This window comes from Argiope bruennichi, chromosome 4, assembly GCF_947563725.1.
Source record: "Argiope bruennichi chromosome 4, qqArgBrue1.1, whole genome shotgun sequence".
Classification (NCBI taxonomy): Eukaryota; Metazoa; Arthropoda; class Arachnida; order Araneae; family Araneidae; genus Argiope; species Argiope bruennichi.
Genome location: NC_079154.1, coordinates 24,235,339 through 24,247,925, shown reverse-complemented (window position 1 = coordinate 24,247,925; position 12,587 = coordinate 24,235,339). Strand labels below are relative to the sequence as shown.

Genomic DNA, 12,587 nt, shown 5'->3' with positions numbered 1-12,587 from the left:
TATTTATAAAGCTGTGCTCGAATTCTTGGAGGCAGATGCTACCTTGTGAAGGTTGTCAGGACCGTAAACATAACGTCCTCTTCCCTGCTTTCATCGAACAAGATTCGAGAAGGGAAATGATCTCTGTTGAATTAAGGCTATAAAATTTTACGGCTTTAAATTCCTAACGTAATTCATTCTCTGAAAATTAAATGTCGATAAAAGGCGAAATTGTTTATCGAAGAAGCAGGCCTATAAAGCCGCTGTGTTTTAAGAACGGAAATAATTTCTGCACGTGATATTATTTATGGCCGATGTAAAAATAGGAGAGAGTTCTTTGATACCTTTTCATAGCACAAAAAGTGATTGGAAGAAAATGGGCTTTTGTCTTAGCAAGAAGAAAATGCTGATAAAGGAAACGACTTTAGATGTAATGACAGAATTTTAATACATTTCTATATTATTCGAGTTTTATAATTTAAATTCATAGATTTTACTGATATGTATGGTTAACCATACGATACATAATCATTTCATAATTTGGGAAATAACTCTCTCATTCCTAAATCAGTTTAGTTTTCAGTTTTTTATGAGTGTGTGGCTATGTGAGCAACAGAGTCCAATGTGGCATAGCTCATTGCCACATTGGACTCCGTCCGTCACGTCCGGGTCACCAATGTGAGAATTGCCTGAGCGAAGGTCGAACCTGCGACACTAGCGTCCGTAGCAGAGTAACAAGACCACAAGACAAAAGTAATTACTCGTGTCCCGTAGCTGTTATGTGGCTTATGAAGCTAGCACCACAATACTCCCCCACCAGTGAGTCGGTGGAGACGAAAATTTTTATCGCACCAAGTGTTATGGCGTGCGATGAAGGTATTTATCACGCCAAGTGTTATGGCGAGTGACAGCGAGTTGTTGCTGCTGCGTCAAGTGAGTCTGACGACTTTGGTTGCTGCGTCAAGTAGGTCTGACGACTTTTAGTTGCTGTAGGTAGATGGCGCCACGACAACTGTATGAAGGTTGCATTTGTCAGTTCAGATCCAGGGTCATCAATGTGGCAATGAGCTATGAGCGAGGATCGAACCTGTAGCCTCGTAACATAACCACTAGACAAAAATGATCACCTATTACCAGAGAATGTTAACTGGCTTATAAAGTTAGCGCCAGAAGTGTCGCACATTTTATTCTTAGACGCAAAATGTATATTTATTCGTGGTTACATAAGTTAATGAATTTATTTAATAAATAATTGTTATATAAAGGATGTCTGCTATTACCGATATGCAAGAGCTAATTTATAAATTGCTTGAAATAGACAGATAATTCCAACTCGAAAATGCTTTAAATGGCAGAAAGAATTATATTTCATGTTATTTGAGTCAATAAATGTATTTCTGGAAAAGTTGCGAAATCTAACTTTTTATACTGTTCCCGGTCCTATAACTCATGTTTAACAAAACAAAAAACTGTTGATTTAAGATTTATAAAACATATGTTAAAAAATTCTCACAGTTTTATGATTAAAATCGACCAGTTGTAGGTGTTTAACCTAAATGGGAGCCATTTAAAAATTTATTTTAAGGAACGATTTGAAAAAGCAACGTAGCAATGCATAGTTTCAATTTTGCAAACTATCCCTTCAGATTTTTTGAAGAACCTCGAATTTAGCCTAAAAATTCGTTTAAAATAATTATTTTCAACATTTCCTTACTCGATCAATTTCAATAGTAGAATTGTTTTTGTTTATTTGTTTCAAATGTTGCAGTGCCAAGGATATTTTATTAAATATGATTAATAAAGCCACAAGGCAGTATAAAAAGTTAGATTTCGTAATTTTTTGAAGAAATATAAATTTTTACTCAAATAACATAAAATATAATTCTTTCCGACATTTAAAGAATTTTTCCCTACTGTAACTGTATGCAAATCTCTAGCTGTTCAGAAATTAATTTTTGGACCATAATAAGAGTGGATGTCCCAAGTATTTAACTAAATGTACGAAAAGTTTCTGCACGTACACTATCATGACCCTGAGATTAAAAAATAATTCGCATTTTAATGAAAGATTTATTTTATGGATTTATGTAATTTTCATACGCACGTAGATTCAATTATTTGTTTTTCTAAAAAAAAAAAAAAAAAAAAAAATAGGAATGCATTTGAAATAAAATTAGGCTACGAATAGTGTCAAGAAAATGAGTCATAATTCAGGAAACAGCAATAATTTTGTTATTTTACGTATTAATTTTTATTTTTTGCACATAATTTTATCAACTGCCACAATTTATTTAAATTTATATATCTTAAATTCTACTAGTTTAATTTAGTTATATTAACGCCCCGTTTTTAAAGCAACACTACGGTTATTTTAGGACGGACCTCGTCATTTTGAACCACAGTCAGAAGCCGAGGGGACACCTGAACTGGCAGCCCCCTCACCAAACTTCCACGCCACACCAGCAGGAGTACGTTTCGCCCCGACGAATTTAATTGCACCAGACCAGCTTACACAGCGGTTCTTCTGTGGAGTCGGGTCTCGAACAGAAGCCCTCCGCTTCCGAAACCGAGACCTTACCACCAGGCCACTGCGGCCTAAATGATTCTCAAAGAAATAATACAAAAAAGGATTTTTTAAAGTACTTACGAAAGATATTTTATTAATTTTTTTAATTAAAATATATTAGAAATGTAATAGATTTATCGACTTAAAAGCCTCTTTCAAACAATGGGTGTGGCCTACCCAAAACCGTCGTATAGTCTCTAATCAAGGTGTTGTCCCCCCCCCCTTTACTCGTACGCATAAAATTATGGACCTGAGAGAGGCTGTGAACACCCCTACTTCTCAGATTGTAATTATCGGAGTCCAGAACTTGAGACTGTTGTGTGTCGTAATTAGCACAGAAAATCGACATTTGTATATCGATTGTCTGCCATTGTTGAATAATGCTTTAGAGATATCGATCTTCAGTGTAAATCTAGTGTGCAATCTTTGGCATTTTTTTTTTGTCTAGTAATTACTGGCATGTGGTTAAAACTCAAGCTTCAGCGAAATGAATATGTTTATTGGACATCATTTTTTGCTTCAGATTGAAATTAAAATTTGGCATAAAAATACAATTGTACTTTTACATAAAATCACAGAACTCATTTATTTAAGTCATTGCGTTTGCATGCATGAGATCGATAAACGGTCAAAACTTTGGCGGATTTGGCTCCATATTTGAAATGGATTTACATTTTAGGTGCACAAATTTCATTTATATATATCTTTAAGTTTTGTAACGTATTCCCTTGTACTCAGGGAGCTGGATAGATAGACTTCCTCGAAATGGGTTTCATTTAAAATTTGAAAGAAATCTATAAATCTGGTGTAAATTCCATATTCCAAAATCCATCCGGCTAGCTCAAAGCTGTTTGGAGTTATCACACAATTTCAAAAATATGCTTTTGAACATGGAGAATTCTGAAAATGAAAATTCCTCAAAATCACAGGCTCGAATTTTTAAACAATTAAAATGCATTCTTTTCGCATGTTTCGTATGCGAGAAAATAAAAAAAAAACATGTAGCCATCATAAAACTCTAAACATCCTTATAATTCTACAACTGTTGGATATTAAAATTCGTCACTGGTAATTTCTTTACTTTAATTTTTGTCCAGAAATCCGCCGCGGTGGTATGGTGGTAAAGTCTTGGCTTCGGAACCGGAGAGTTGCAGGCCCGAGACTCGATTCCACTGAAGAAACACCATGTAAGCGGGCTTGGTAGACATTAAATGCGTCGGGGTCAAACGTCTTCCCACTGGTGGGGTGTGGAAGTTTGGAGAGGGGGTGCCATCTCAAATGTCGAATTCGTCATTTGACAGCGCTTCAAATCTTTCTTTAAAACGGGACGTTAATATAACTAAACTAAACCAAAAATTCCAACTAGTCGAGTTTTAGATTCATGTAAATCGAGACTTCTGTCTCCAATTATCTTTTTGAAGAGAAGGTGTTATTTCATAAATATTTACTTAAGCTTTAACAAAAAGGTAACTTATTTTTATTCAGTTTTAATTAAAAGTAAAACTTTAAAATACAAAATTATATATTTCTTAATTTTTTTTTTTTGCTATCTTTTATAAAGATTTATTAAATGCGGTCGAATAATTAAAAATAATCAACTTTCTAAAAATATATTTACATGTAGGATGGATTTTTTTCCTCCTACATTTTTTTCCTCTTTAATATCCATACCCCCTTTTCCGAATACCGACAGTTCTAAAAAACATTTCATTCGACAAGCTAGAATGCAAAGGTGTATTCCTCTACTCTAAGCTACTATCTGGCAATATAAATTCTTAAAGTTAGAAACAATCAATATAAGGCTTGAAAATCACTTTTCAGCCCCTACCTTCTAAAGTATCGAAACACTTAAATTACAAAAGTTTTTCTTCTTCATGAGTCTCTAATAGGGCTAATTGGATTTTTTTCTTCTTGCTTCAATATTAAGAAAGTTAAAGCGAAATGAAAATATGGACCTCCACTGTTTCCACCCCCTTTCAGATAGATGGGCCATTTAAGAATTTGTTCGAGATTTTTACATTTCTAACAATACATTCCAAGCCAGTTAAAAATCCAAACAAAACTATATATATATATGAAATGATATTTTAATATCTAATTTAGACCAAATTAATTCCAAAGCTTTATCTTAATTTAGCCCATAGTAATTTCATTCTCTTATTTTCTGATCTCATCCCACTTTTAATTCAACTGAAGCTGTTGAAAAAATTATTGCTCAATCAGTTCTACGTATCAAGTGAAAATTATCCCTCCGTTGCCCTTGTCAAAGGTCAACACGAGTATTCAATCGACACGTGGCCGGAAATCCCATGTTATATAAGACTAGTGATCATTTGTTTCGCCCCTGCGCCCCTTCCTTACTTCTGCTTTTGGCCGCACTGTGGCGGACGTACCTTGTCGTCCGCGTCTCTGCTTGTAAATAATTATGCTTCGTTCCCAGGATATTAAAGAGAATTAAAAATTCCAAAGCGTCTTCTATGTCTTCTTACCAGCATTCTGCTTCAACCAAAATAAGCTTACACACACACACACACACACACACACACACACACACACACACACACACACACACACACACACACACACACACACACACACACACACATATACATATATATATATATATATATATATATATATATATATATATATATATATATATATATATATATATATATAAACATTATTTATGTGAAGGAGAATGTAGGTGCGACAAGCAGTGAAGAGACTTTGTATTTTTAAGTTCGTTTTATTCTCTCGCGGGAGGCAGACATGATTTATTTGCAGAAAGCACGGACAAGGCACGTCCGCTCTCTGCGCGTCACAATAGCAGAAGTGAGGAAGTAGCAAGAAATAAATTATCCCTTGTCTTATATAACCTGAGATATTGATAGGGAAAATATTTTTTCATAGGGCTAATATATTATTAAGATTCTGATAGGAATTTCGGACTCATGTCAATCACAAGTAAGGTAAACACAGGGAACTTTTTAAAAGAATGTGCTTACTGGACATTTTTCTATCCCGTCATGCGGAGCGTGTGAAAGTGCAAATGTAAGCATTTTTACAAAGCTTCTCTTGAATTAATTAAGTAGAAACATTGGAATCGAATCAGGAAATAAGAGAATATTTTAGAATGAAGTTACTATGGGCTAAATTAAGATAAAACATTGGAAATTAATTTATTTGAAATTAAGAGTTTAAAAAATATCATTACATATATATATATATATATATATATATATATATATATATATATATATATATATATATATATATATATATATATATATATATATATATATATATATATATATATATATATATATATATATATATATATATATATATATATATACTATTGCAATACTTAGTCATCCTACAGGAACCTACCTAAAATGCTGTTAAATTTTCATGGACTTTCACCTTGCGTGCAAAGTGCAAAATTATAGAAAGTAATGAAAGTAATAATTAGATCTATACACGAAAGAAATTGGAAAGCTATAAGTCCTCATTCCTTATGTACGAGCCATCCCTGCTTTCCACACATCACGATCACGTGGCTTGACCAGTACAAAATGACCACGGAAAAGAAGAGAATGAAGAGACAAGAAGTAGGATGTTCAATTTTAGATTTTAAATGAGATGAAATTTAGTATAAAATTTCTAGAATACTTTTTCAGGGCATATATTTGTGAGAAATACAGACTCATAGATTTTATGTTCCTATGAAATGTGACTCTTGCGAAGTTGAGAAATCAGCCCACTCAATGGCATCATTTATAACGAACCGTCTGGTCATTGGAACAAATAACCGATTTGATAACTGGCTTTCACTAAATCGGTTTCGGATAAAAATTCCATTATTTAATGCCTTTGAACATCTTAACACAAGTAATGATGAGAAAATTGCTCGGATAAACCACCGGAACAAGACATCAGGTGCGCGCATCGCATGACCTTTCCGAGAATAAAAACATTATCAGTCGGCTTCGACGAATGCGTCAGAAACAGGAAGTGTTTTGAACTAACCAAGATTACAAATACTATTTAAAAAGCGTGTTTTTGAAAATAATTCGGAAAAAAACTAGGAATAATAGCCTGGATTTACATCCGGGAGTTGAAAAAACTCTTCGAACACCTGCTCTAATTGTCCTGGTGGTAATTTATTTCAAATCGATTTCCGATTAGAATTATTTTTATATATTTAAAAAATAAACTCTTGGGATATATATAGCTTATCTTATTTGTTTGTGCTGAATATATAAGAAAATAATAAAATCCTATTTCGACAAATAAATGAAAATGATATTAAAAATCAGAAAATAACGTGCGGAATTTATACGTATCCGAGTGGATAAATATCAATAGAGATGGTGTTAGCATCCTTTTAATATATAAAGACTGAATTTAAAAAGGATCATTTAAAACTCTTTAGATGGCGTCAATTCTTATTTGCAACACAAAACTACGGAAACCTGAGCTCATAAATATAAACAGAAAAAAATGAGAAAAAGGAAACCAAATCTTAATTGATGAAGTTTTTTTTTTTAAATAAATATATCAAAAAAATATTCGCTTCTATGTCTTTCTGTTAAATTTAATGAAAATGGTGCTTTTCAATTTAAGATGTATTGATTAGGGATTGCAATACCGATATACCGGGATACCGAATACCGGTATTTTGAGCCATTTGTACAGTTTTGTAATACCGGTATTCACAAGTTTAAATACCGGTTTTTCGGTATTTACTAGAAATTTTTAAAATGGTCTCCACTATATATTCAGGGATCGCGAACATAGCAAAATAGTGTACGTTTTTGTTTTTATGTCTCCCTAACGGGCGAAATTAATTAGCTAATGAATGGCTTAATTAATTGCTTAAATCTAAATGAGCGAAACATGGATTATCCCTGAAAGAAAATATTGTATCCATAACGACTGATGGAGCAACAATTATGAAAAAAGTTGGAAAGTTGATTGGTGCAAATCGAAGTTTATGATGTCACTACTGTCAATAGTGAAAAGGAATTGTCTCTTGAACAAAAATTAGAATTAGCGATAAGTAAAAATTAAAAAAAAAGTTCAACGAACCAAAATACAATACAGAAATCAGCTATATCCAAAACCATCCGACGAGAAATCGATTTATTTGAAGATGAGGGATTTAGAGGTAAATACTTGAAAAAAATATATCGCACAGTACCGCCAGCTAGCGTAGATGCCGAAAGAGCGTTTTCGACAGCTGGTCATTTTTACACAAAATTATTTTTCAGGCTTAATGACAGTACAATTGATGCATAATGTTTTTTTAAGATCACATTTCAAAAATTTGTAATAGTACCACAGACTGAATAGTAATATTTACACTTTTTTTGTGATTTAAATAAATAAGATGTTCCTTTACTTTTTTGTGATTATATACTGTTATAATTTATAAGTGACAAATTATTTTTTGTGATATTTACACTCTCTAACAAAACTGGCAAATAAAACAAAGAAACACCTGTGTTTTCTTTCCTTTTCTAAAATTTCTAATACCGGTATCCCGGTATTAAGATTTTAAAAATACCGAATACCGGTATTGAAATTTTGGTCCGGTATTGCAATCCCTAGTATTGATATATTTAGGATGTAATCAAAATCAATATCATGTCATGATCTTATATAAATATAAGATCATGACATTAAAACCTAGATAACGTAAATAAAATCGTTGAAATAACGTTACTGTTCATCTACTAATAAGTTAATGGGATTGACAGTCACGTGATTTCGATTGAGTCACGTGATTTTCCCAACCGCCACTTCTTCAATGTGATCTCATTTTTAGAATTATAATGGAGTACAATGCGTTTGAAAAATATTATAAAAAATATACTGCTTTCAATTACATTTTGTGTGATATTAAGAAGTAAAGCGCCATTTCTTAGAATAAAATTTTAGTATTCCAAAATATCTGTAAATATAAGTAGATAATTTTGAATTTATGGAAACATTCTAAGTCGATAATGTTTAACTTTGAATATAGGAACATCTAAAAATATCACAATTCTTTTTATATAATGGAGATTTTTATTTCATCAAATTTTAATAGAAGTTTCAGTCTATAGATGGTCTTTAACCCTTTCTAGGGCCGTGGGAAGTATGCTTCCTACCAAATTTATCAATCTTTGTATGAAATGATGTAGGTTGGCATAAGTTCTGACACATTTTTTTAGTGAGTCAGAAACTTAGATGCTTCTGTTCTTTATCTCACACAAAATAATGTGTCTTGATTTGTTACTTAATTATTAATTAACCACATTAATTAATGAATCAAATTAAATTTGACTAATAAGCTAAATGAATATCTTTTCTTATTCTAATTTCAAGCCTAAAAATATTTTAACGTAATATGATTAGAAAAAAATGGCCCTTTAAAGGGTTAAAATGTCATTTTGAAAATGAAGCAGGCACTAATTTCTTCATTATGTTACTTAAATTCATTAATGATGCTTAATAAAAAAGTTTGTAAAACACATGATAATGGATCAAAATTTTGTATTGTAATTAAAAAATATTAGAATCGAATATTTAAACCTTCGTAAAATTTAAACCTAAAAATATAAACTCTAATAAATTAGTTTCCAGATCTAAAAGCTAATTGCAACCACATTTAAATTAATTCATTTGCATGATATTATGAGACATCAAGAATATTTAAGCTTATATTGCATATGAGACTTTTAAAAAAATCTATAAAATTTTCAACTTAATGTATTAACTTAATAACTCATGACCACTTTTGAAATAATTACAGCAATGTGAATTTCTCACAACTTTGTGATTTTCCTAAAATATGGTTGGCATTGATAAATTACGACCGAGAGAATGAATTACAAATTGTATAATAATTGGAAATAAACACCGAGGGGCGTGTGTGACATCGTGTCAAAAGCACGCGATGCTGTCAGTTCGGAAATTGTATCATGAATATGTAAATTCACTCAAACGAAATGCGTTTTTAAAGCCCTTTCCTGAATGAATACTTGGTGTAATAAAGACAGATATCAACAGAAATAGTAGTAATTGTTCTAAAAGAGACGGTCAGAAAAATAGCTATAGGACAGCTATAGCTATTCAAAGACATATTGCACAACCAGCATTATTTTGTGTATGTGTGTGTGCAAATAAGAAATTATGCGTTTAATTATTTTAGAAAAGCAGTCATTATTTTAATGCATGTTACTTATGTAAAGAAGAGTTTTCTCTTTTTAAAAAAAGAAATATATGTTTACATATGAAATTATTCTTAATTAATTCAAGAAACTGACAGTTTTTAATTCTTTTTAAATGAATCAATTATTTACTACTCTAAACTTATAAATTAATTTAATATATTTGACAAACTTCAATTAAAATTTTTAGAATTCAGTCTGAAATAACAAAGTCACTGTTAAGCGCACTGTTGTCAGTTAAAAATGCTGCTGCTTACAGTGGTTTTTTTAAATTATTGTTAAAGAAAACATTTTTGAATATTTTTAATATTTTTAACAATAGATCTTATACAAGATAAATATGATTTCTCTCTGGAATTACCATCTTCCACAAAATTATTTACGTTATGTGCTTTTTTTCCATTTAATTAATTTTTTTTAATTTATAGTTTTTTTTTCACTAACTACTTAGAACAAAATTCCTTCCAATATTCAACCTTAAATTCAATTCCTAATAACCTATTATTTTTATTCAACTAACGACTATTCTAACAGTTAAATAAACGAACAAAAATGAAATAACAATTTTGTCGATATAATTCCTCCTTTTAAAAAAAAAGATTCTGAAAATCAGAAAAATATGAGTAATATAAGGCATTTAAAATTAGTTGCCACGGTATGGTGATAATGAGCGTCCTTTATTGACTCAAGATCAACTTGGAATAAAAATTTGTGCTATAAAATAAACTGTGATTTTTTGTTATTTCACTTTTTCAAAAATAAAATTTGATTGAAACTAGAATTATTGAAACTAGAATTCCACTGCATCCAGAACAATTTGAAAGTTAAACTGAATTTTTTGTTTCAATATGATTAATATTATGATGGTTTACCCAAACAAGCTCGTTTTCTTTGTTTGCGTTATTACTATTTCGATTTAGTGCACACTTTTTTTTTATTTTGGTGTATTTGTTGCTATACCTACATGCAATGCAAACAAAGAATATAATAAAAATCATATTGACCTTGAAATGTCATTTAAGTTTTTTAGTTTTGAATAATAACTGTTCTTGCTTCTAAATTCTTTCTAGAAATCAATACTATAAAGAATATTTACTAGCAATCGCTTAAAAAAATTGAATTGTTTTATTGACTAACACATGAAAATAAACACATGCTTCATTTTTAAATTAAAAACTAAAAATTTAATTGAAATTTATGTGGATTATTTCAAATTAAAATTTCTACATGTCCTAACATTTTAATTAGGAACTTCATGATAATATAATAAATTTTTCATTACTTTATAATAAAAAGTTTACAGTTTATGATGAGATTTATCATTTTTGAAAGCAGTTGAAATGACCCAATAATCATTTAAACGTTAAAAATCATATCAGTTTAAAATGTTTATAATAAACGTATAATAAAATTATAATGTATGAGAAATAATTATTGAAATTAGTTGGATTAACAAAATTATAAGGCTGAGCAGGTATGAGAAAACAAAAATTCATGTTAAAAAAATGTTAAGAATATTTGAAATTGAAATTATACATAAACAATATTACAATCATCAGAAACGTTTGGCATTTTTTTCACTATTATTTATTTTATTTAATTTTACTAATAATTATTTAATTAAGATAATATTTAATTTAACTATTGCAAAATCAAAATATTTATAAATATATATTTGTTCCATTTTCAGTGTTATAACCTTCACAAATTCGATTTTTAACCTGTCATTAAGTTTGAAAAATTAGTAATACGCCTCTTCAAGATATAATTACGTTAAAGTGCAACCACTTACTTTCAAACATGACTTTCATCTGAAGAGTCATCTTCTTTCAAGAATAATCTGAGCTCCGAATCGATTCTCAGAAATGGGCTTTCCTGCACTGATTGTCTCATGCTTTTCCTGCCTCTCAATCTTCTAAATAGATAAAGGCGAAGTGACTCAGACAGATTAACATAGCGCCATCTATTGAAAGTAAATGTAATGAAAATGTTGGTTGCCGTTGACGATTGTTACAATAAGAAGCTATTCTTACCAAAATTGTAGAGGTGCACATTTTTTTTTCTGAAGACCTTCAAATAATTGATTTTTTTCTCTTTTTATTTAACACTAATATCGCAAGCGTGACGAATAGGAATCTTTTCGTTGACAATTCTGATAATGAATAGTGACCTGAAAAAAGAATAATTAGCCTAGTTTCAGAATTGGATTTCAGTAGAAACGAACTGGTTAATACGAAACCAAGTAATATCATTAATAAAACATATTATGATGAATAAAAATTATTTCTAGAGTAAAAAATTTAACTAGAAAATCATCTCTAAAGGCACATCACCAAAAATGGCTTTTACTACTAAATATGTATTATCGTATAATTACATAACTATAAAATAAACTGATAAGCGATAAAATATACTAACATTATTTATTTTACTCAATATCAATTGAAGCAGTTCAAAACATTTTATCTAATAGTCGTACTTATGTTTTGTTATTCATTCAAATGTATAGCAAAATCTTTTTATCAGTTTCAATTTTATTCAAAAAATTTTAGCAAAAATTTTATTTTGAATTACAGTTAATAAAACAGTACAAATTTTCGCACTAATTAATCAACCATCAGCAGCACATTTTTTTCACTTGTTAAATATTTTATTACTTGATAAATTACTGCAAAGCTGAAATGCATTTTATAAATATCTAATTCTGATCATTCTTATGAAGAATTAACAGAATTACCTAATTTTTAATAATTATGAAAATTTTCAAAAATCAGAAAAATTGGTAACAAAATCTCCATATCAAAATTCTTATTTTTATCACT

General features: G+C 30.1%; 1 protein-coding gene across 1 annotated transcript in view; it reads right to left on the bottom strand.

Annotated features, from left to right (window-relative positions):
* LOC129965622 (NAD(+) hydrolase sarm1-like) overlaps positions 1-11,659 on the bottom strand; it is a 99,316-nt gene extending 87,657 nt beyond the window's left edge. Inside the window, exon 1 of the mRNA XM_056079678.1 lies at positions 11,558-11,659. The gene's annotated coding sequence lies outside the window, so the exon portion shown is untranslated. The remainder of the gene's footprint in view (positions 1-11,557) is intronic.
* Positions 11,660-12,587: the final 928 nt, after the last annotated feature.